Here is a 23634-nt window from a genome sequence, read left to right on the forward strand (position 1 = left end):
CTTGGATTCTGAGTAATCTTGGCTCTCCCAGTGGAAATGCTCTCACATAGTATGCAGGGTTTCCCCAAAAGAATAATCCTCAGGAGGAGAGGCAGAAGGAATAGATTCTTCAGCATCAGAATCCTCATAGGGTGGAAGAGAATATTCCTGTTCAGAAGAGAAACCAGAGGAAATGGAAACCTGATCTGAAGATGCATATTCTATCTCTTGCCTAGGCCTCTTAGGAGGGGGATGGGAACCCCTGATCAAAGTAATTAGGTCTTCGGCCATTTTAAGCATCTTTTTTTAGGCATGGAGGCCTGTCCAGGAGAATGCTGTACTTGTTTCTTTGTCTTTAGAGCTGCTTTAGCCTTTGAAGCTGAAGTTGGTTTTACATGCAACTGTGTAGGCCTGAAAACACCCTCAGAAGCAGATGCCAGCTCAGCGGCTCCGGACCCATCTGAGGGAATAGTTTCAGAGTGTCCAATACCTTGAGTTTCCAGCAGCCTAGTCAGCTCCATGTGGGAGTCGGAAGCGGCCTGTGGCTCTGAGGTAGCGGGCATCAGGGGCTGCGAAAGCGCCTCACTGAGAACCGGCGACAGGCCTAGCAGAAGCATAGTCTGTTCTGGACCTTGGGTGCCTGTCCTTTTCTTTGCGCTTTTTATAAACTCCGGTAGTCGGTTGCTCCGACGGCATTAGTTAATACTGCTGCCAAAATAATGAAATGCAAAATCGTACAGACGCTTAGTGTGTTGGTTAAATCTAGCACAAAACCGACGAGCAAAGTCGTGGTCAGGGCCTAGGCAAAGAATACAGTAAGGAAAATCCTTATGGAGGTATTTGCTTCCCACAAGAAATACAATTAACTTTCCGACATCGGTCTGGAGCAAGAAAAAGTTTCCCCAACAGGATACTTAGCTTTAATGAAGACTTCGGATCTCAAATTCGAATTTGAAAATCTCAGGAGTCGGCCAACCGGCACTTGCGAGCTGCTTTTGCTTTGGGCACTGCGTGGCAAGAAAGACTGAAGAAAATGGCGTCGGCTGCAACTTTTATACCCCTGGCGCACTGACGTCAGGGAAGAGGCGACAGCAACCGACGCCGGACCTAGACTTTGGAACTTCAGGCCAACTGCGGGTAGCCTGCCAGCAGGATAACCCAATTGTAATGACTGCAACAGTGAAACACTAACATCTGTACTATGTTCATGTTTCACGGTTGGTCATTACATTTGGGTAGATTCCCAAAGCTAAGAATGGAAGAAAGAATTTAGATAGCATTAGGACCAGCTATAAGGCCCTGCAAAACTGCAGTGGCAAAGCCAGCTCTGGATTTAGAGAAAATTGGCAAATGGCAATGCTTGGTGAAAGTATGTATAGAATTCCAGATAGCAGCTTCTAGGATGTCCCTGGTAGGTATACCTCTGAGAAATGCTGTAAAGGTAGATGCAGCCCTGGTTGAGTGGGGTCTGATCCCCTGTGGGATAGGGTTTCCATGGTGATTATAGCAGTAATGAATGCAACGGCCTATCCATTTGGAGATGGTTTGCTTTGAAATAGCCTTCCCCTCTGTCCCTGCAGCAAATGCCACCAGCAGTTCAGATTTTCTTTGAGGTTTAGTCCTGTCCAAGTAGAATCCAAGTTGTCTGTGCACATCTAAGGAGTGCAGTATCCATTCCCCTTTGTTCTGTGAATTAGGAAAGAAGGTTGGCAAATGAATGGAGTGACTGAAGGCCACACTAGATACCACCTTTGGCATGAAAGAGGGATTGGTCCTGAAAGACACCCTGTCTGCATGAATGATGAAAGGCTCCACTGCCATAATGGCCTGTAATTCAATTACCCTTCTTGCTGAAGTGATGGCTAAAAGGAAAGCTGTTTTCCAAGAAAGGAATTTTAAATCTGCAGTAACAGCTGGCTCGAGAGGAGGAAGGGCAAGTTTCTAATAGAAAGTTAAGATCCCAGGCTGGAGTTGGAGCTCTCCTGGATGGTCTTAAATGTTTGGCCCCTCTGAGGAACTGCTTGAGCAGTGGATGAGAGAAGAGGGAAGTTTGTGTTATAATGAGCTGAAACGGCTGAGGTGTGGATTTTAATGGAGGAAAAAGACAGGCCCTTGTGAAGCATCTCAGTTAAGTATTGTAAAATCTGAGGTAAATTGGGCACTGCAGTGCTCATCCCTTGAGATAGGCTCCAGGCATAGATTCTTCTATTTTTCAGCAAAAGATTTTCTAGTACTAGGCCTCCTTGCCTCTAAAATGAAATCCATCACTGGTTTACTGAGGGATGACAAAGGAGAGCATATGTAACTAGCCAGGCTGCTAGGTTGCGTTTGAAGTTGAGCAGAATCTGGTTCTCCTGCTGAGAAAGCAGGGTAGGAGTCTGAGGCAGGTGACATGGGGCCAGTGACACTGCGCAGGAGGGGGTACCAGTGTTGGCGAGGTCAGTCTGGTGCAATCAGATCATCTGTTTGTCTTGTTCGATCTTTAGTACTACTTTTGGAGAACAGAGGCAGGAGGAAAGGCATAACCGGATAGGTTTTTTCCAGCTGAAGGACAGAGCAACCACTTTTCAAGTTGGTCTGTGGGGAGCCCTTGCACAAAAATTTTCCAATTGATAGTTCTGGGGGAGGCAAACAGGTCTATATCTGGGCTCCCCCATTTGCTTGTCAACATGTTGAAAATCCTTGGTTCCAGTTTCCACTCGGGTGGGTCCATGAGGTTTCTACTTACACCATCTGCCAGTGTATTTAGTTTTCCTGACCGGAATTGAGCCTATAGATGCACTTGGTAGCTCAAGGCTGTGTTCCACAATGCCATGGCTATCTGCAGAGAGGGTAAAAATGTGTACCCCCCTGCTTGTTTATGTACCACATAACAGTGGTGTTATCAGTCTTTACCATTAATTGTCCTGGAAGAATTCAGTCCTTGAAGGCTGTCCGAGCATTCTGTACAGCTAACATTTATGATTAATGTGAAGGTGCACTTGAATTGGGTTCCATTTGCCCTGAATGCACTTCACTGCCAGGTGTGCCCACCATGCATAGTCTGTTAGGGTATGGGCAGCAGATGGTAGTGTGAATGGTAGTCCCTTGCTATGGTGGCAGGCCTCTGCCTACCAGAGGAACTCTAGGCGTAGGCAAGGAATGATACAAATCATTGCTTCCAGATCCTGAGAATGTTGACACCATAGGCTTTTTAGATACCATTGTAGTCTCCTCATATGCAGTCTTGCATATGGAATTAGAAAAATGCAGGAGGCCAGGAAGCTCAAGGCTTGAAGTATTAGTTTTGCAGATAAGCAGGGTTTTTGTGGCCACTTTTTTGAAGTAGGTTGTCAAGTGAATTTGTTTCTCTGGTGTGAGACAACCCATCTGGGAAGTTGTATTCAAGCTTGGTACCAGGTGTGATTTATTTTCGCTTGTGGTGTACCCCAGACAAGTTAGCACTCTTTGTACAAAACCCAAATGACTCCTGGTTTTCTGCCTGAATTAGACAATTGTCCAGGTATGGGCATATTTGAATATTTATTTGCCTGCAGAATGCAATGACTGGAGCTAGGCACTTTGAATACCCTGGGCACAGTAGACAAGCCAAAGGGCAGTGCAGAAAACTGCTAGTGCGTGTAGCCTGCTTTGAAGTGTAGGTTTCTTCTGCAAGATTCCCTGATTGGGGTGTGCAGGTACGCTTCCTTCAAATCCAATGTTGCCAACTAGGCATCGTTGCTTACCATAGGAAGCAACTGAAGAGTCAGCATCTTGATTTTTGGAATCACCAAAAAGGTGTTTAGAGTAGACAGATCAAGGACAGGATGCCATGAATTGCCTTTTCTGGGTACCAGGAAAAATCTAGAGTAGAAACCTTGTCCCTTTTCCTCTTCTGGTACCAACTGAATAGCCCCAATGCTTGAGAGTACTTGCTTTTGGGCCTCTGCCCACTGATTTGGAGGTAGATCCAGACAACCGCTTGGAGTTGGTAATGTGTGGAAGTGAAATCTGTATCCTTTGGACACTATTTAAAAAACATTTGTCCTGGGTAATGACTCCCCAAGTTCTTTGCATGAAATGCAATCTTTCCCCCCAAAGGGGCAGTCATTTGAGAAGTGCTTGGTAGTTTTAAAAAGTCAGAGACAGTTTACCATAAGGGGGAGTTTTATTTCTCTCAAATTTGGAAGTGGAGGCCCTCCACTGCTTAGTCCTGTGCGTCCCCTGGGACTGAAGCCTGGTTGCTCTGCTGGATCTGGGTTTGAGCAGAGAAGGTCTGGAAGAGGCAGAAAAGGACCAATTCTTAGAAGGCCAATGCCTACTAAAAATCTTGGAGGTTGTACTTGTAAACAATCTAACAGTTGGCATAGATTTAGCTCTTTCCTCCATCTTTTTAAGAACTACTTCTGCCTGTTACCAAACAGGCAGTACTGATTTAAGGGAGCATCCAGTAATTTTGCTTTAACATGATCTGGCAAGGACTGCTCCTTAAGCCAAGCATGCCTTCTAAATACAGACCCAGTTACTGCAGCCCTGCAAAATGCCTCTAGTGAATCAAAACCACATTGCAATGTATGTTTACCAACTTGTTCAGCAGAATGCATTAAATCCTGTAAATAGTACAGTTTTGTACCTACCATAAATGTAGATGTCCGAACTGGATAGCATCTGCAGTCATAACAAGTGGGTTGTCCTGTCGTCAGGCAGCCCTGCAGTCGGCCGGATTCCAAAGTCCGGGTCCGGCTTCGGCTGATGTCGCACTCCACCCGACGTCATCTCTGTTGGTCTTCGGGTATAAAAGCATCAGCCGACGCCATTTTCCTCAGTGTTTCTTGCCCCAGATGCCAGTAGCCCTCTTGCAGGCTAAAAATTTGGATAGATGCCAATGTTTCCAAATAGATAGAGGTAAACACAACAATAAGCATATATGTACATATATACAAACAAATACACCATAAGACTCACCCCCAACAGCTAGCTATTAGGAGGGTAAACACCCTAGGAGTACCACAGAGGGGAAGGAGGGAGGGTAATCCTGACTGCAGATGCTATCCAGTTCGGACATCTACATTTATGGTAGGTACAAAACTGTACTATGTCCTTCATGGATGCATCTGCAGTCATAACAAGTGGGTAGAATACCATAGCCAACTAGGGGAGGAGGATAAAAGTAGATTATGGTGTGTTTAGGATCCCTTGCAGTACAGCAGTGGCAAACCCTGCTCGGGATCTGGAATATAGAGGCAAATTATAATGCTTGGCAAATGTATGCACGGAGGTCCAAGTAGCCGCCTCAATAATGTCTTTGGTTGCCACTCCTCGTAAGAAGGCTGTGGTAGTGGCTGTTGCCCTTGTAGAATGAGGTCTTATGTTCTGTGGAATTGGTTTTCCATGGAAGGAGTAACAGTATCGTATGCAATTTCCTATCCATTTGGAGATTGTCTGTTTGGAAATAGCTTTTCCTTCCCTTCCTGTTGCATAGGCTACAAAAAGTTGGTCAGTCTTTCTGCTATTTTTGTTCTGTCCAAGTAGTAGCGTAGCTGTCTATGTACATCCAAGGTATGCAGTATTCTTTCCCCTCTGTTTTGTGGGTTGGGAAAGAAGGTAGGTAGGTGGATTGCCTGGTTTAAAGACACTCTGGATACCACCTTGGGCATAAATGTAGGATTAGTCCTCATGGACACTATCTTGGTGGAAGATTAGGAAGGGTTGCACTGCCATTAAGGCCTGTAGTTCTGAAACCCTCCTTGCTGAAGTAATTGCCAGTAGGAAAGCAGTTTTCCATGACAGGTGTTGTAGGTCTGCTGTTGCTGCTGGTTCAAAGGGTGATAGTGTCAACTTTTCTAGCACAAAGTTTAAATCCCAAGCTGGTAATGGTGGTTTCCTTGGAGGTTTTACATTCTTGATTCCTCTGAGGAACTGCCTGAGCAAAGGGTGCGAAAAACAGGTGGATCAAAGCTGTATTCTGCTGAAATAGCTGATGCATGTATCTTGATGGAGGAGTAGGACAGGCCTGAATGAAGAAGTTCGCCAGATACTCCAGAATGTTAGGCATATCTATGTTTGACACATCTTTTCCTCTTTCCGTACTCCAAATGACAAACCTTTTCCATTTTCCAGCATAGTTCCTTCTTGTTGAAGGTCTGCGTGCTTCAAGAATAATGTCTTTAACTCTTTGGGAAAGTTCTGGATTAGCTGCTGCTATGTGATGTTCCATGCAGTCAGTTGCAGCGTTTTTAGGTTTGGATGTATGATGCTGTAGTTGTTCTGAGTTAACATCAAAGGCATCAGGGGTATTGGCCACATATTGTTCCGAGACATGCTCTTCAGTAGTGGGTACCAGTGTTGTCTTGGCCAGTTTGGAGCTATCAGGATTATTCTTGGATGTTCTTCCTTGATTTTTAGTAGTACCTTGTGTATCAAAGGAAGAGGTGGGAATGCATATGCTGTTAGGCCTTTCCAGTTGAAGGAGAGTGAGTCCACTTTCCATGCTAGTGGGTGGAATGTCCTTGTGCAGAATTTTTTGAGCTGGTGATTGAGAGGTGATGCGAATAGGTCTATCTGTGGCATTCCCCATTTCCTCGAGATGGTCTTGAAGATGTCCGGGTGCAGCTTCCATTCGTGGGCATCCGAAGTGGTTCTGCTTAATATGTCTGCTAGGGTATTGTCTTTCCCCGGTACAAATATTGCCTGTAACTGAATGTTGTAGCTGAGTGCCAGGGTCCACAGCTCCAAGGTCATTCTGCATAGGGGGTATGAATGAGTGCCTCCCTGTTTGTTGATGTACCACATGACTGTGGTGTTGTCTGTCCTTATCAGCTGGCCCTCTGAGAAATGGTTTGAACTTTTGGATTGCCAGTTTTACTGCCAGCATTTCTTTTAGATTGATGTGCAGGTGAAGTTGTTCCTGTGTCCACAGTCCTTGCACGCATTTGTCCAGCATGTGGGCCCCCCATCCTAGGTCTGAAGCGTCTGTTGTGATGGTCTGGCTTGGTTGACATCTGCGAAAGGGTAGGCCTGGGTTTGACTGGCATGCCTGAGCCCACCATAGGAACTCCTGTTTTAAGCATGGAATTAGTGGGATTTCTGTTTCTAGACTGTGTCTGTGTTGGGACCATAAATTCTTTAGGTACCACTGTAGTTTCCTCATATGTAGTCTGGCAAATGGGACCAAGATTATGCATGATGCCATGAAGCCCAAGGCCTGCAGAACTTTTCTTGCTGTTAACTTGTTCAGTTTTGTTAGTGCCAAGAAGTAAAGAGGAAGTTCTTTTGTTTTTCTGTAGTCAGGAATGCCATTTGTTGTACTGTGTCCAATTCAGCCCAAGAATGTCCTTGTTTGGGATGGTATCAGCCTTGACTTTTGTAAATTGACTGTGTATCCCAGTCCTTGTAGCAAGTAAATGACCCTTTGTAAATCTGTTGTCAGCTTGCTTTTGTTGTCGCCTTGTAGCAGGCAGTCGTCCAGGTATGGGTAAATTTGAATTCCCTGTAGTCTGCAATGGGCGATTACTGATGCCAGGCATTTTGTGAATACTCTGGGCGCAGTAGATAAGCCAAAGGGCAATGCTGAGAATTGATAGTGCTCTGATCCTGCAGGAAATCTGAGGTATCTTCTGCAGATTGGTCGAATGGGGACGTGCAGGTATGCCTCCTTGAGATCTAGAGTTACCAGCCAAGACTCCTTGCCCAGCATGGGAAGAAGTTGCTGTAGGGTCAGCATTTTGAATTTTGGGACAATGATGTATGTATTTAAGGTGGACAGGTCGAGAATTGGTCTCCAACTTTTTTCCTTTCTTGGAACTAGGAATAGTCTGGAGTAGAACCCCTTTCCTTGTTCTGCTGTTGGCACTTTTTCCACAGCTGTCATGTTTGCTAACTCCATTATCTGGCGTAGAGCCTCTGTTTTTTGATTTGGAGGTAGATTTGGCATTCCTCTTTTGACTGGTAAAGTGTGGAAGTGAAACCGGTAACCTTGATCTATGGTTTGTAAAATCCACTTGTCTTTTGTTATGTAGTGCCAGTTCTTTGAAAATAAGGTTAACTTTCCGCCTAGAGGAGCTGCTATTTGTTCCCTGGTAGGCGGATTTAGGATTAAGTCACTGTGGTTGTGCTGATGTAGTGGCAGTGGCTGTGTCTGTGCCTCTGTTGTTACCTTGCCACTGTCTTCCTCTGTAGGCACCTCCTCTGGATTGGTTTCTGCCTCTGGAACGTCTATTCCTGCCCCTTTGAAATTTTGTGGAGTCAGGAAAGGACCAATTTTTGGCAGGCCAGTTCCTGCTAAACCTTGGGGTTGAACCTGCAAGAAATCTTTAACAGTTTGAACAGATTTTGCCTTTTCTTCCATTTTCTTCATAACCTGCTGGGCAGGTGTACCAAACAAACTTGTCTTGTCCATAGGAGCATCTAGCAACTTAGCTTTAACATGATCCGGTAAAGCTTGTTCCTTTAGCCATGCATGCCTTCTTATCACTGTGCCTGTCATGGCTGATCTAAATGAAGCCTCCAGTGCATCATAGCCACATTTTAAGGAATGGTTGCTAACCTGTTGTATGTTATTTACCATCTCTAATACATATTTCTTATCAAGAGATTCATCAGTGGTTAGTTTTTAGTTAACTGATCAAGCATAAACTCTTGGTATTGTATCATGTGAAACTGACAGTTTAAAGCTCTAGCTGAGAGAGTAGCTGAAGTGTAGACCTTTTACCCCATCTGTCTAGTGACCTTGCTTCCCTTTCAGAAGGAATAGGGTTTTAGCTGTGGTCGGCTACTGCCTTGGGACCCTGGGATATAGTTTCTGGGTCTGCAAGTGGGGCCTTGTAAAGGTGGTGATGAGTATCTGGCACCCTGTAAAATCTGTCTGGTTTGGCAGGGGCTGGGGGCAAAGAATCTGGAGCGGAGCAAACATCATTGAAAGCATCATCCACCACAGAGAGAACAGGAGGTATAGCTAAGGGCCTGTGCTGTGGGAGGTGCAGAAAGGTCCTAAGTCTTTTTCTGGAGTCTGAAAAATCCTGTTGCTGCCATTGGAACTGTTCTCGCATGGCATGCAATGTTTCCCCAAAGGAGAATTCTTCTGGTGGGGAAGCAGCTGGAATGGATTCTTCAGCATCAGAATCTTCAAAATTGGAGAAGGGAGCCTCAGGCTGTTCAGTTATGTCTGATTCATCAGCAGAATCATCAGAAGACACTGGCTCAGGGGGCTCTGCCCTAGGTCTCTTCTCTGGGGCTGAGAGGCCCTGTCTGGGTGAGATTGAGATCCTCTAATTAAAGAAATTAAATCTTCTGCCAAAGAAAGCATTTGAGAACTAGAAGAGGGCCTGGATGTGGGGGTTTTAACAGGCACTGTTTTAGTAGTCTTGGCTGCTTTAGCCCTGGCGAAGGCCTTAATGGACATGGCAGCTGGAGGCCTAGCAGCACCACGTGCTGGGGTAGAGACATCCAAGGGGATGGTGTCTGATAAGTCAACCACCGTAGTGGGTAAAATTTCTGAGGTCGATTCAAGAGTTGTAGCAGGGGCCTCAGTTGTAAGAATAGGTTCAGCTGTACTTTGAGCAGTTCTCGGTTTCGGCCGAAACCGAGACTCGCGGTTTGCTTTACCGTGGTTTCGGCCGAAACCGCGGACCGCGAGTGTCGGTCTTTATCTTTGCGTTTTTTGGGGGTAGTCGGAGGATCCGACGGCATAATGTACGCAAAATCAGAACCGAAAAACTGTTCTGCAAACTCCGACCGACGCCTAAGCGTTCGTCGGTTGAAAGAGGCACAGGCCGAACAGGCTGCTACGTCGTGGGCTGGGCCTAAACAAGGCAGACAGTAAGAGTGGAAATCTTTATGAGGTATTTGTTTCCCACAGGTTAAACAATTGTTAACTTTTTCTGACATCGGCTGAGGCAAGAAAGAGTCCCCAACGGGGTACTTAGCTTTAGAAGTCTTCGAAGTAGGAATAATCTCTGGATCCGACCGACCGGCACTTGCGAACAGCTTCTGCTTCGGGCGCCACGCGGCAAGAAAGACTGGGGAAAATGGCGTCGGCTGATGCTTTTATACCCGAAGACCAACAGAGATGACGTCGGGTGGAGTGCGACATCAGCCGAAGCCGGACCCGGACTTTGGAATCCGGCCGACTGCAGGGCTGCCTGACGACAGGACAACCCACTTGTTATGACTGCAGATGCATCCATGAAGGACATCCTTATTTTCAGCACAATCAGGAATCATTTTCTGTTAAGTAATCCAATAATATGCTGCTGACACCAACATATGAAACTGGCAATTCAGGGCCCTAATGGCCAAAGTTTCAGAAGTGTATACCTTCTTACCCCATCTATCCACTGCCCTGGAGTCTATCAAAGGGGGTAGGATTTTTGGCAGTAGTAGCTTTAATGCCCTTGGGTCCCTGTGAAACGGTTTCAGGATCTGCAGTAATATTTTTGAAAAGGAACTTGAGAGCCAGGAACCCTGTAATATCTATCCGGTTTTCTGGAAGCAGGTGGTCTGTGCTGGGGCAGGAGTAAGAAATCCCTAAGCCTCTTTTTAGAAGAGAAAACCTGACTTTTCCCCAACGAAAATGCTCCCTGAGAGTAGGCAAGGTTTCACAAAGAGAGATCCTCGGGGGGGCGCAGAGGGAACAGAGTTCCTCAGCATCAGAATCCTCATTAGGCAGACAAGGGTAAATCCTGGTATCAGAGGAAACAAACTGATCAGAAGTATAAGCAAACTCCATCCTAGGTTTCTTAGAGGGGAAAGGTTGGCTTCCCGTGATTAAAGAAATAAGGTCTTCAGCCATTATTTGTTTTTTTAGGCATAGAGGCCTGACCATGCGGTCTGGGCATCAGTTTTCTAGGCACGGTTCGAGTTTTAGGCCTTGAATATGGCACCAGTTTAATATGCAAGTCAGTAGGCCTGATTACACCCTCAGAAACCGGTGTCTGCACAGGGGCTCCGGACCCATCCAAGGCAGAGACATCTGCAGGTTCCACAGTTGAAGCATCTCATGACATACCGGACTACGAATGGGTCTCAGTAGAGGCCTGCGAATCTGAAGTAACGGGTATCAGGGGCTGCGAAAGCACCTCACTGAGTACCGGTAACTGGGCGGCCTGTCTATCTTTGCATTTTTTCGGAATGTCTGTAGTCAGATGGCTTACCGAAGACATATCAAGGAAGACTGAACAGAGCACCAAAATATTTAGAAGTGCAAATACACAGATGGAGAGTTTGTGGTTTAAATAAGGCACAAAACCGACAAAGTACATAGTGGTCAGGGCCTAGGCAAGGAATACAGTACAAATGAAAATCTTTATGGAAATATTTGCTTTCCACAAGAAATGCAATTTACTTTTACTGACATCGGATTAGAGCAAGAAAAAGTTTCCCCAACAAGGTACTTGGCTTTTAGTTGAAGACTTCGGTTCTGAAACTCGAAAAAGAAAATTTCAGGAGTCTGCTAACCGGCACTTGCAAACTGCTTCGGGCACCGCACGGCAAGAAAGACAGATGTAAGGACGTCGGCTGCGTGTTTTATACCCCTGACTACCTGACATCACGGAAGGAGAGACAGCAACTGATGTAGCACCCAAGACTTTGTTAATCAGGCCGACTGAGGGCTACTGCAACCAGATAACCCAAATGTAATGACTGCAACAGTGAAACACAAACATCCAGGACTGCAACAGTGAAAACACTAACATCTACATTTATGGCAAGTGTACACAACTGTATTATGTTTTTAGTGTTTCACTGTTGCAGTTATCACCTGTGGGAGGATTCCCAAAGCTGAGAAGAGGGGTGGTAGGATTAGTAAGATCTAGGCATGGGTCAGCATGCTCTGCAGAACTGCACAAGCAAACCCTACCCTAGCCTTAGAGTAAAGAGATAGGTGGTAATGCTTTGTGAATGCAAGTCCAGGTGGCAGCTTCCAAGATGTCCCTGGTGGGAACTCCTCTGAGGAATGCTGTGGAAGTGGAGGCTGCCCTAGTGGAATAGGTAAGAATAGACTTAGGGGGTGGTTTTCTATGTAATCTGTAGCAGAAATGGACACAGTATATCCATTTGGAAATGGGCTTCCCCCTCTGCCCCTGTGGCAAAGCAGAGAAGTTGGTCTGTTTTCCTGAAGGGTTTAGTACAGTCCAGGTAGTATCTCAGCTGTCTGTGCATGTCTAGTGAATGCAGAATTCTCCCCCCCCTCCCCGTTTTGAGGGTTAGGAAAGAAGGTGGGTAGATGTATGGCCAGTTTGAGTCACATTAGATATCACCTTGGGCATAAAGTAGGGGTTAAGTCCTCTGAGACCCTGTCTGCATGGAAAATGAAGGGCTCAATGGCCATTCAGTGCCTGAAGTTCTGAAACCCTTCTGGCCGAGGTTATAGCCAATAGGAAAGCAGTCTTCCAGGAGAGGTATCTCAGTTCTGCTGAAGCAGGAGGCTCGAAGAGTTTAAGGTTAGTTTTTCCAAAACATAATTCAAATCCCAGGCTGGCATGTGTGGCTTTCTGGGAGGTCTATTAGAAGCCCCTCTGAGGAATTGTTTAATCAAAGGATGTGAGCACAGGGGCTGATCTGTATCAGAATTAGCTGAAATGGCTGAGGAGTGGATTTTAATAAGAGAAGAGGCCACTATTGAGCAACTCAGCTAGGTATTCCAGGATAAGAGGAATAGTGTGAGGAATTGCCCCCTCTGGACTGGCTCCAGGAGCAGAATCTTTTCCATTTCCCCATGTAAGATTTTCTGGTGCTGGGCCTTCTGGCCTCTGTGATTATGTCTAGGACCGGTTAGCTCAACAGGGGCCCCGTTTACCTTTTGAGTATTAGTCATGCTGACATTGAGAGTCAGCAAGTCTGGGCTCCACATTTCTCCCCCCCACCTGAGTCTCAAGAAGTCTGAGATCAGGGGAAGCTGCCTGGGAGGCTGTAATGTCAAGCTGCACAGTAAGGATACAAATACTGCCTGGGACAATCTGGGGCAATGAGGATGGCCTTGGATCTCTCCTCCCTTATCTTTATCAGTACCTTGGGAATAAAAGGCAGAGGAGGGAAAGCGTACACAGAGGGTGTTCCAGGGGAAGGTCAATGCATCCACCTACCACGCTAGGTGGTGATGCTCCCTGGTACTGCATCTTTCCAGCTGGTGGTTGAGGTACAAAGCAAAGAGCTCCACCTCTGGAGTTCCCCACTCCTGAATGACTTGCAAAAATATTTTTCTGTGGAGCTGCCATTCATGGGGGTCCAATAAGCTTCTGCTTAAGTGGTCTGCCAGGGTGTTGCTGATCCCTGGTAGGTAAATGGGCTATTAGGTTTAATCCCAAGAAGGAGGCTGTCGGCCAAAGTTTTGTGGTTAGCCTGAGCAGAGGTTAAGATTGGGTCCCTTCCAGTTTGTTGATGTACCACATTACTGTGGTGGTGTGTTTTTATAAGGAGACCCCTGGCCCAAGATGGGCTTAGAAGGATGTCAGAACCTTTTGTACTGCCATAATTTCCTTCTGGCTGATGTGTAAGGGAAGGTGCTGGGCGTCCCAAAGACCTTGGGTACACCTGCCTGCTAGGTGAACGCCCCAAGCAATGTCTGAGGTGTTGGTGATGTTCTGCCCGGTTCAGCGGAGGATGAAGGGAAGACCCTTGTCCTTGGCACAGGCCCCTGCCCACCAGAGAAACTCTGCCCTTATTACAGGGAATCATAGGGAGAGGGGTCTCTAGGGGCGGAGTGCGCAGACACCAAAGGTTCTTTAGATAACACTGAAGTCATCATGTGAAGCCTGGCTAGAAGAATTGGGATTCAATATGCCATGTACCTGAAGGCTTGCAGGAACTCTCTCATTGAGGTGACTTCTGGAAGCCAGCTGGGTAAAGTACAGAGGCAGGAAGCTCTGCTTTTCTGGGGATAGGAAGGCTATTTGGGATGCTGTGTCCAGCAGTACTCCTAAGATAATCTTCCTGGAAGGCGTTTGCTTTGATTTCTTCTCGATGGTGAACCCTAAGCAGGTTAGGAAGGTTTTGACAAAGAGGAGATCCTGGAGCAGCTTTTCTTTGCACCCTGTTTCAATGAGGCAGTCGTGCAGATAAGGGTAAATCTATTTCTCAGTCTGAAAAATGTTATGGCCGGGCCTAAGCATTTGAATACCCTAGGAGCAGAAGATAAGCCAGAGCCAGCAGGGAGAGGCACATTCTTACCCCCTCTGCAGATCAGAGGGGATGGAGGGAGGGTAACCTGGACTGCAGCAGGGTGAACACCAACATCTACATTTATGATCGGTACAAAACTGTACTATGTTAGTGTTACCCTGCTGCAGTCATCACACTTGGGTTGAATCCCAAAGCTAAGGTAGGGGGGAGGTATCAGAGGGTTAGTGGAGGCAATAAGGCCCTGCAGAACTGCAGTGGCGAAGCCCGCCCTGGACTTAAGAGTAAAGAGGTAAGTGATGGTGTTTGGTAAAGGTGTGTACTGAACTCCAAGTTGCAGCTTCTAAAATTTCCTTGGTTGGAACCCCCCTGAGAAAGGCTGTAGAGGTAGCTGTTGCACTGGTAGAGTGGGATCTAATGGTAGCAGGAACTGGTTTCCCATGATGGGTATAGTAGAAACGTATGCAATGACCTAGCCATTCAGAAATGGTTTGCTTTGATATAGCCTTCCCTTGAGAAGCTGTAGCATAGGATACAAAGAGCTGGTCAGTTTTTCTGAAAGACTTAGTTTTGTCCAAGTAGTAACGAAGCTGCCTGTGAATGTCCAAGGAATGCAGGAGTCTCTCACCTTTGTTCTGTGGATTGGGGAAGAAGGTGGGTAAGTGGATGGTTTGATTTAAAGCTACACTGGAAACCACCTTAGGCATAAAGGAAGGATTAGTTCGTAGAGAAACTGTCTTGATGAAAAATGAGGAAAGGTTCCACTGCCATTAGTGCCTGTAACTCTGAGACTCTCCTAGCTGAAGTTATTGCTAGGAGCAGGGCAGTCTTCCATGATGGGAACTGAAGATTTGCAGAGAAAGCTGGTTCAAAGGGAGGTAGCGTTAGTTTTTCCAAAACAAAGTTGAGGTCCCATGTTGGTGTAGGAGCTCTCCTGGGTGGTCTAATGTTTTTTATCCCTCTGAGGAAGTAAGTGCCTTAGAAGAGGATGCGAAAATAAAGGTGGATCCGTGTTGTAGTGAGCTGAAATAGCTGAAGCATGGATTTTAACTGAGGAAAAGGAAAGTCCTTTGTGCAACATCTCAGCTAAATACTTAGAATGTGAGGCATGCGAGGCTGAACTGTGTCTTGGCCTTCAGCTTGGTTCCAGGCACAAAACCTTTTCCATTTGTCCGAATAAGCCTTCCTGGTGCTTGGCCTCCTGGCTTCCAGAATAACATCCAGAACTACTTGTGAAAGAGGAGCTGGTTGGATATTTAGTTGATTTGCCATGCAGCCAGATTTAGTTTTGAGCTGGCTGTGAAGAATGTTTGTTTTGTTGTGTGAGCAAATGGGGTATTTGAGGCAATATCCATGGTGGGCTGTGGGCCATATTTTTCAATAGCAGGTACCAGTGCTGGCGTGGCCAGTCTGGGGCTATGAGAATCAGTCGTGGTCTCCTTTTTGACCTTCAAAAGAAGCTTTGTGAGGAGAGGTAATGGAGGGAAGGCATATGCTCTCAGGTTTTTCCAACTGAAAGAGAGCGTCCACTTTCCAAGCTTGATGGTGAAATGTCCTTGTACAAAATTGTCAGTTGGTAGTTTTGAGGACTGGCAAACAGGTCTATGTTTGGAAGGCCCCATTTTTGAGTTATCATTGCAAATATTTGTGGATCTAGTTTCCACTCGTGGGGATATTTGATGTTTCTGCCGAGGTAGTCTGCCAATGTGTTCTGTCCTGGCAGGAATTGAGCTTGTAAGTGGACTTGGTAAGCCAGAGCTGTGTTCCGTAAGATCATTGCTTGCCTGCAGAGGGTAGGAATGTGTACCCCCTTGTTTATGTACCACATTACTGTGGTGTTGTCCATCTATTGCAAGTTGTCCTGGATGCAATAGATCCTTGAAGGCTGTCAGAGCTTTCTGTACAGCTAGCATCTCTTTTTGATTTATGTGCAGATTTCTTTGATCTGCAGTCCATAGGCCTCGAATGCATTGCCCTGCCATGTGTGCCCCCCAGGCGTAGTCTGAAGCATCTGTTGTGATAGTCTGCCTGGCTGGGGGCAAGATGAAAGGCTGACCCTTGAGGTGACATGCCTGTGACCACCAGAGAAATTCCTGTTGTAGGCAGGGAATGAGAGATATCATTGTGTCCAAGCTGTGGCTGTGTTGAGACCATACGCTTTTTAGGTGCCACTAATTTCCTCATATGCAGCTTTGCAAATGGTATTAGTATGCAAGACGCCATGAAGCCCAAAGCCTGCAGAATTTTTCTTGCAGTTAATTGGGTCTTTGTTGCCATTGTCTTGAAATATTGAGTCTGTTGTAGTTGCTTGTCTGGCGTAAGATAAGCCTTCTGGGCCGTTGTATTCAAGCTGGCACCCAGGAATGTTATTTTTTGTGTGGGTACTAGTTTTGACTTCTTTTCGTTTACTGTGTACCCCAGGCAGTTTAGTAGATGCTTTACAAAGGCCAGATGATGTAAGAGAATGTCTGTTTTCTGCTTGGATGAGGCAGTCGCCCAGGTATGGATATATTTGAATTCCTCTGTCTGCAGTACGCAATTACTGGTGAAAGGCATTTTGTGAAAACTCGGCGCAGTAGATAAGCCAAAGGGCAGTGCAGAGAATTAGTAATGGGTTGAACCTGCAATGAAACGGAGGTATCTTCTGCAACTTTGATAGGGACATGCAGGTATGCCTCCTTGAGGTCCAATGTTACTAGCAATGCTTCCTTGCCCAACATGGGAAGTGGCTGCTGTAGTGTTAGCATCTTGAATTTGGTACTTGTGTTTAGAATTGAAAGGTCCAGAATTTGTCTCCAGGCATGGTCCTTTCTGGACACTAGAAAGAGTCTTGAGTAAAATCCTTGGCCTTGCTCTCGAGTAGGTACCAGATGAATGGCTCATGTCCATGAGAGCTGTAATTTGCTTTTGTGCCTCTGCCCATTGATTTTGTGGCAGGTTTTGCATTCCTCTTCATTGGCAAGGTGTGAAAGTGGAACCTGTATCCTCGTAAAATTATGTCTAGGACCCATTTGTCCTTTGTGACAATGTGCCAGTTGTCTGCAAAAAGTGCGAGTCCCCCCCCCAAGGGGGCTGCCAAGAGAGTATTGCTTGGCCAGATGAAGTGCAAGTCACTGAGTTTGCCTTCTGGTGGATTGAGACCAGTCTTCTCCTCCCTTCTGTGTTGTAGTGCCCCATTGGCGAGGTTTATACTGGGCTTGTGGTTGTCCTCTGCCCCTTGGGCGTCTGTATTTACCCCTCTGCGGTCTGTCAGTGGCTGGAAAGGACCAATTTTTTGTTGGCCAGTTTCTGCTGAAGCGAGGGGGTTGTACTTGTAGGAAATCTTTGACCGTCTGCATAGATTTTGCCTTATCTTCCATTTTCTTTAAAACTTCTTCTGCTTTAACTCCAAAAAGAACATCCTGCTGTAAGGGAGCATTTAGTAGTTTTGATTTAACATGATCAGGCAGAGTTTGTTCCTTTAACCAAGCATGCCTACGTATAACAGACCCAGTGACAGCTGCTCTGCAGAAGGCCTCCAAAGAATCAAACCCACATTGTAAGGTATGTTTGCCCACCTGCTCAGTGGCGTGCAATAGATCCTGTACTTCTTTCAATTCAGATTGTTGAGGGAGAGTGGTTATTCTTTGCTTTAACTGAGAGATTAGAAATTGCTGATACTTAAGCATATGAAATTGACAATTCAGTGCCCTCATACCTAGTGTGGCTGAGGTGTAAACCTTCCCCCTCCCCACCTGTCTAGTGCTCTGGAATCCCTCTCAGAAGGTACTGGGTTTTTAGCCATAGAAGCCTTAGCCCCCTTGGGACCCTGGGAGATGGTCTCTGGGTCAGCTACTGGGCTTTTGTAAAGAAATTTGTGGGAATCAGGCACTCTGTAGTATCTGCCAGGCTTAGCCGGAGCAGGAGGTAGAGTCTGGGTTGAAACTGGATTCTAAATAGACATCATCCACAATGTCCAAAACTGGTGGGATGGCAAGTGGTCTGTGTTGGGGGAGTAAAAGAAACTGAGCCTTTTCTTTGAATCAGAGTAGTCTTGACCTACCCAATGGAAATGTTCCTTCAGTGTGTAAAGTTTCCCCAAAGGAGTAGTCTTCAGGAGAAGCTGAGGGAATAGAGTCCTCAGCATCAGAATCTTCATAAGGAGAGAAGGAATAGTCTTGGTCCTCAGAGGAGTCTGAAGAAATGGACATTTGCTCAGAGGAAGCATAATCTTCCTCTTGTCTAGGCCTTTTGTCAGGAGGGGGCTGTGAACCCCTGATTAAAGAAATCAAATCTTCAGCCATTTTGAGCATCTGTTTCTTAGGCATAAGGCCTTGAACAGGAGACTGAAGTGCAGTCCTTTTAGATTTAGGAGGAGTCTTCAACTTAAAAAATCTTTTAATGGTGAGTGTCTGAAAACGCCTTCAGAAACCGATGGCGTTTCTGTAGCACAGACTTCTTTTAAAGCACAGTCATCGGAAGGGCCTGAAGTAAAAGGCTGCGTCGGCCTGGTACATTCCGTCAAAATTTCCGTAGCGGTCTAGGGTTCCAGATCTGCGGTAGTCAGGGGCTGCGTCAGAGCCTCACTGAGGACCGGAGACCGGATCAGCCAAGGCCTCGGAATCTGGCTTAGGCCTGGGCTGTCTGTCCTTATCCCTGTTTTTTGTGCACACCGGTAGTCGGTTGCTCCGATGACATGGTGAAGTTAAATTTCCTACCAAAGTAGTGTCGTGCGAAATCAAAGCGTCTTAATAGTACGCTTATTAAACCTAGCACAAAACCGACAAGTGACATCGTGGTCTGGGCCTAGGCAAGGTATGCAATAAGAATGAAAATCCTTATGAGGTATTTGCTTCCCACAAGAAATACAATTGTTAACTTTTTTTGACATCGGTCTGAGGCAAGAAAAAAGTTTCCCCAACTGGGTACTTAGCTTTATAGAAGACTTCGGTCTGAAATTCGAAAATTCAGTTGGCCGACCGGCACTTGCGAACTGCTTCTGCTTCGGGCACCGTGCGGCAAGAAAGACTGGAGAAAATGGCGTCGGTTGCATTATATATACCCCTGGCGCACTGACGTCAGGGAAGAGGCGACAGCAACAGACGCCGGACCAAGACTTTGGAATTCCAGCCGACTGCGGGACTGCCTGACGACAGGATAACCCAAGTGTGATAACTGCAGCAGGGTAACACTATGAACATCCAGGACTGCAACAGTGAATACACAAACATCTACATTTATGGTAAGTGTACACAACTCTATGTTCATGTTGCACTGTTGCAGTAGTCACATTGGGGTTGATTCCCAAAGCTAAGGAAGGGAGGTGGAAGTTAAAGAGCATTAGGGCCAGCTACTAAGACCTGCAACACTGCAGTGGCAAATCCATCTCTGGCTTTAGAACAGATTGGAATGTGGTAATGCTTGGTGAAGGTATGTACAGAGCTCCAGGTAGAAGCTTCTAGGATGTTCCTGGTACGGGACTCCTCTGAAAAGCCACAGAGGTAGATGCAGTCCTGGTGGAATGTGATCTTATCCCCTGTGGGGTAGGTTTTCCATGGTGCTTGCAGCAGAAATGAATGCAATGGGCTATCCATTTGTTAATGGTATGCTTAGAAATGGCCCCTCCCCTCTGCCCTTGCAGCAAAGTCAATTAGCAGCTGTTAAGATTTTCTGAGAAGCTTAGTCCTGTCCAAATAGAATCCAAGTTCTGTGCACGTCCAGAGTGTGCAGTATTAGTTCCCCTTTGTTTTGTGGATTAAGGAAAAAAGTAGGCAAATGAATGGACTGATTTAGAGCCACACTAGACACCACCTTGGGCATAAAGGAAGAATAAGTCGGGAAACCCTGTCCGCATGGAAGATAATTAAGGGTTCTACTGCCATGAGGGCCTGTAATTCAATCTTCTTGCTGAAGTGATGGCTAGAAGGAAAGCGGTTTGCCAAGAAAGGAATTTCAACTCTGCTGTTGCAGCTGGCTCAAAGGGGTGAGCTTTTCTAATACAAAGTCCCAGGCTGGAGTAGAAGCTCTCCTTGGGGGGGGGGGGGGGATTGTTTTACCAAGGGGTGAGAGAAGAGGGGTGGCTCAGTATTGCAATGTGCTGAAATAGCAGAGGCATAAATTTTAATTGAGAAGGACAGGCCCTTGTGGGGCATTTCTGTTAAGTACCCTAGAGTATGAGGTAAGCTGGGCACCGTTGTGCCAATCCCCGGAGCCTGGCTCCAGGAACAGTATCTTTTCCACTTTTCAGCATAGGCTTTTCTAGTACTAGGCCTCCTTGCCTCTAGAATGACATCCAGCACCTGCTTACTGAGGGATGCTAGAGGAGAGCTCAAGGAATAAGCCAGGCTGCAAGGTTCAGGGTTTGAAGCTGAAGGTGCAGAATCTGGCCTGCCTGCTGGGACAGCAGGGAAAGGGTCGGAGGCAGGTGCCATGGCTGTAGCAGTGTCATACTGTGCAAGAGGGGGTACCAGTGCTGGCATGGCCAGTCTGGTGCAATCACCATTGTCCCTTACTTGTCCTGTTTGATATTTAGTAGAACCTTTGAGAGGAGAGGCAGAGGGAGAAAGGCATAAACAGAGAGCCTTTCCCAAGTAAAGGACATGGCATCCACTTTACAAGCTTAACTGTGGAGAGTTCTTGTGCAGAATTTGCCTCCCCTCAGAACCACCAATTAAACAGGTCTACCTCTGGAGTGTCCCATTTGTTCAAGAGGTTGAATATTTTGGGTCCTAGTTTCCATTCGTGTGGGTCCATGAGATTTCTGCTCAAGTCGTCTGCCAGTGAATTTATTTTTCCTGGCAGGAATTGTGCTTGTAGATGTACTTGGTAGCTCAAGGCTGTGTTCCACAGAGCCATGGCTAGTCTGCAGGGAGGGTACGAGTGGGTTTCCCCATGCTTATGTACCACAAAGTACAGCCTACACTTACCATAAATGTAGATGTTGGAGTGTATTCACTGTTGCAGTCATCACATTTGGGTTATCTGCTTGCAGTAGCCCTCAGTCAGCCCGATCATCAAAGTCTTGGGTCCTGCATCGGTTGCTGTCATCTTCAGTGACATCAGATAGTCAGGGGTATAAAGCATGCAGCTGACACCATTACACCAGTTTCTTGTACCAGATGTCAGATGCCCCCCCCCCCCCCCCCAATGGGAAGCAATTAAATATATAAATATATACACACACATACATATACAAGGTTAAAACTAAAAAAAGCAAATACACCAAAAAGCTTTTAAGCATAGCAAAGGAGAGTAGAGGTATAGCCAAAAGTCAGGGGGCCGGAGGGAGGGTAACCAGGACTGCAACAGTGAATACACTAACATCTACATTTATGGTAAGTATGCAAAACTGTACTATGTTCTTCGTGTTTCACTGTTGCAGTCATCACATTTGGGTAGATTCCCAAAGCTACGGATTTGGAAAAGAAATTTAGATAGCATTAGGACCAGCTATAAGGCCCTGCAAGACTGCAGTGGCAAAGCCAGCTCTGGATTTAGAGAAAATTGGCAAATGGTAATGCTTGGTGAAAGTATGTACAGAACTCCAGGTAGCAGCTTCTAGGATGTCTCTGGTAGGGACACCTCTGAGAAAGGCTGTACAGGCAGATGCAGCACTGGTTGAATGGGGTCTAATCCCCTGTGGGATAGGCTTTCCATGGTGCTTAAAGCACAAATGAATGCAACAGCCTATCCACTTAGAAATGGTTTGCTTTGAAATAGCCTTCCTCTCTGCCCCTGCAGCAAATGCCACCAGTTCAGATTTCCTTTGAGGTTTAGTCCTGTCCAAGTAAAATCTAAGTTGTCTGTGCACATTAAGGAGTGCAGTATCCGTTCCCCTTTGTTCTGTGGATTAGAAAAGGTTGGCAAATGAATGGATTGAAGAGCCACACTGGATACCACCTTGGGCATGGAGGGATTGGTCCCGAGGGACACCCTGTCCGCATGAAAGATGCAAGGCTCCACTGCCATAAGGGCCTGCAATTCAGATATCCTTCTTGCTGAAGTGATTGTCAAAAGGAAAGCCGTTTTCCAAGAAAGGAATTTTAACTCTGCACTTGCAGCTGGCTCAAAAGGAGGAAGAGTGAGTTTTTTCCAATACAAAGTTAAGGTCCCAGGTTGGAGTTGGGGCTCTCCTGAGTGGTCTTATGTTTTTGGCCCCTCTGAGGAACTGCTTAAGCAGTGGGTGAGAAAAGAGGAGTGGTTCTGTGTTGTAATGAGCTGAAATGGCAGAGGTGTGAATTTTGGAAGAAAAGTAAAGGCCCTTGTGAAGCATCTCAGTTAAGTATTGAAGAATCTGAGGTAAATTGGGCGCTGCTTTGGCCATCCCTTGGGATTGGTTCCAAGCACAGAATCTTTTCCATTTTTCAGCATAAGATTTTCTAATACTAGGCCTCCTTGTCTCCAAAATGACATCCAACACTTGTTTACTGAGGGATGGTAAAGGAGAGATTAGGTAATTAGCCAGGCTCAGGGTTTGAAGCTGGGGATGCAGAATCTGGCTCTCCTGCTGAGACAGTAGGGTAGGGGTCTGAGGCAGGTGCCATGGGGCTAGCAGTGACACTGAGCAAGAGGGAGTACCAGTGTTGGTGTGGCGAGTCTGGTGCAATCAGCATCATCCTTGGTTTGTCCCGTTTAATCTTTGGTAGTACTTTGGACAGGAGAGACAGAGGAGGAAAGGCAAACAGATTTTTCCAGCTGAAGGACAGAGCATCCACATTCCAAGCTTGTTTGTAGGGAGTCCTTGTGCAGAATCTGTCCAACTGGTAGTTCGGGGGGAGGCAAACAGGTCTATACCTGGGCTCCCCCATTTGTTTATCAACATGTTGAAAGTCTTTGGATCCAGTTTCCACTCGTGTGGGTCCATGAGATTTCTATTTAGTTCGTCTGCCAGTGTATTTAGTTTTCCTGGCAGGAATTGAGATTGTAGATGCACTTGGTAGCTCAAGGCTGTGTTCCACAGAGCCATGGCTAGTCTGCAGGGGGGGTAAGAATGGGTAGCCTCCCCAGCTTGTTTATGTACCAAATAACAGAGGTGTTGTCCGTCTTTACCATTAATTGTCCTGGAAGAATGTGGTCCTTGAAGGCAGTCAAGAGAGCATTCTGCACAGCTAACATTTCTTTTTGATTGATATGCAGGTGCATTTGACTTGGGTTCCATTTGCCCTGAATGAACTTTCCCTGTCAGGTGAGCCCCCCCATGCATAGTCTGATGTGCCTGTTAGGGTTTGGGCAGCAGGGGGTAGAGTGAATGGTAGTCCCTTGTTCTGGTGGCAGGCGTTTGCCCACCAAAGGAATTCTAACCGTAGGCAAGGTATGACGGGAATCATTGCTTCCAGATCCTAAGAATGTTGACACCATAGGCTTTTTAGATAGCATTGTAGTTTCCTCATATGCAGTCTTGCACATGGAATTATTAGAATGCAGGAGGCCATGAACCCCAAAGGCTTGCAGTATTTGCCTTGCAGATAGCAAGGTTTTTGTGGGCACTAGTTTGAAGTAAGCTGTCAAATGAATTTGTTTCTCTGGTGTGAGGAAAGCCATCTGTTAAGTTGTGTTCAAGCTTGCTCCCAGGAATATAATTTG

At 46.3% G+C, this 23634-nt stretch overlaps 1 protein-coding gene across 2 annotated transcripts in view; it reads right to left on the reverse strand.

Annotated features, from left to right (window-relative positions):
• The window catches only part of BZW1 (basic leucine zipper and W2 domains 1), a 948791-nt gene that overhangs the window by 381594 nt on the left and 543563 nt on the right, over positions 1–23634 (reverse strand). The gene's annotated exons all lie outside the window — the stretch shown is intronic.

The sequence above is a fragment of the Protopterus annectens genome, chromosome 6.part1 (genome assembly GCF_019279795.1).
Source record: "Protopterus annectens isolate FY-2018-M chromosome 6.part1, PAN1.0, whole genome shotgun sequence".
NCBI lineage: Eukaryota > Metazoa > Chordata > Ceratodontiformes > Protopteridae > Protopterus > Protopterus annectens.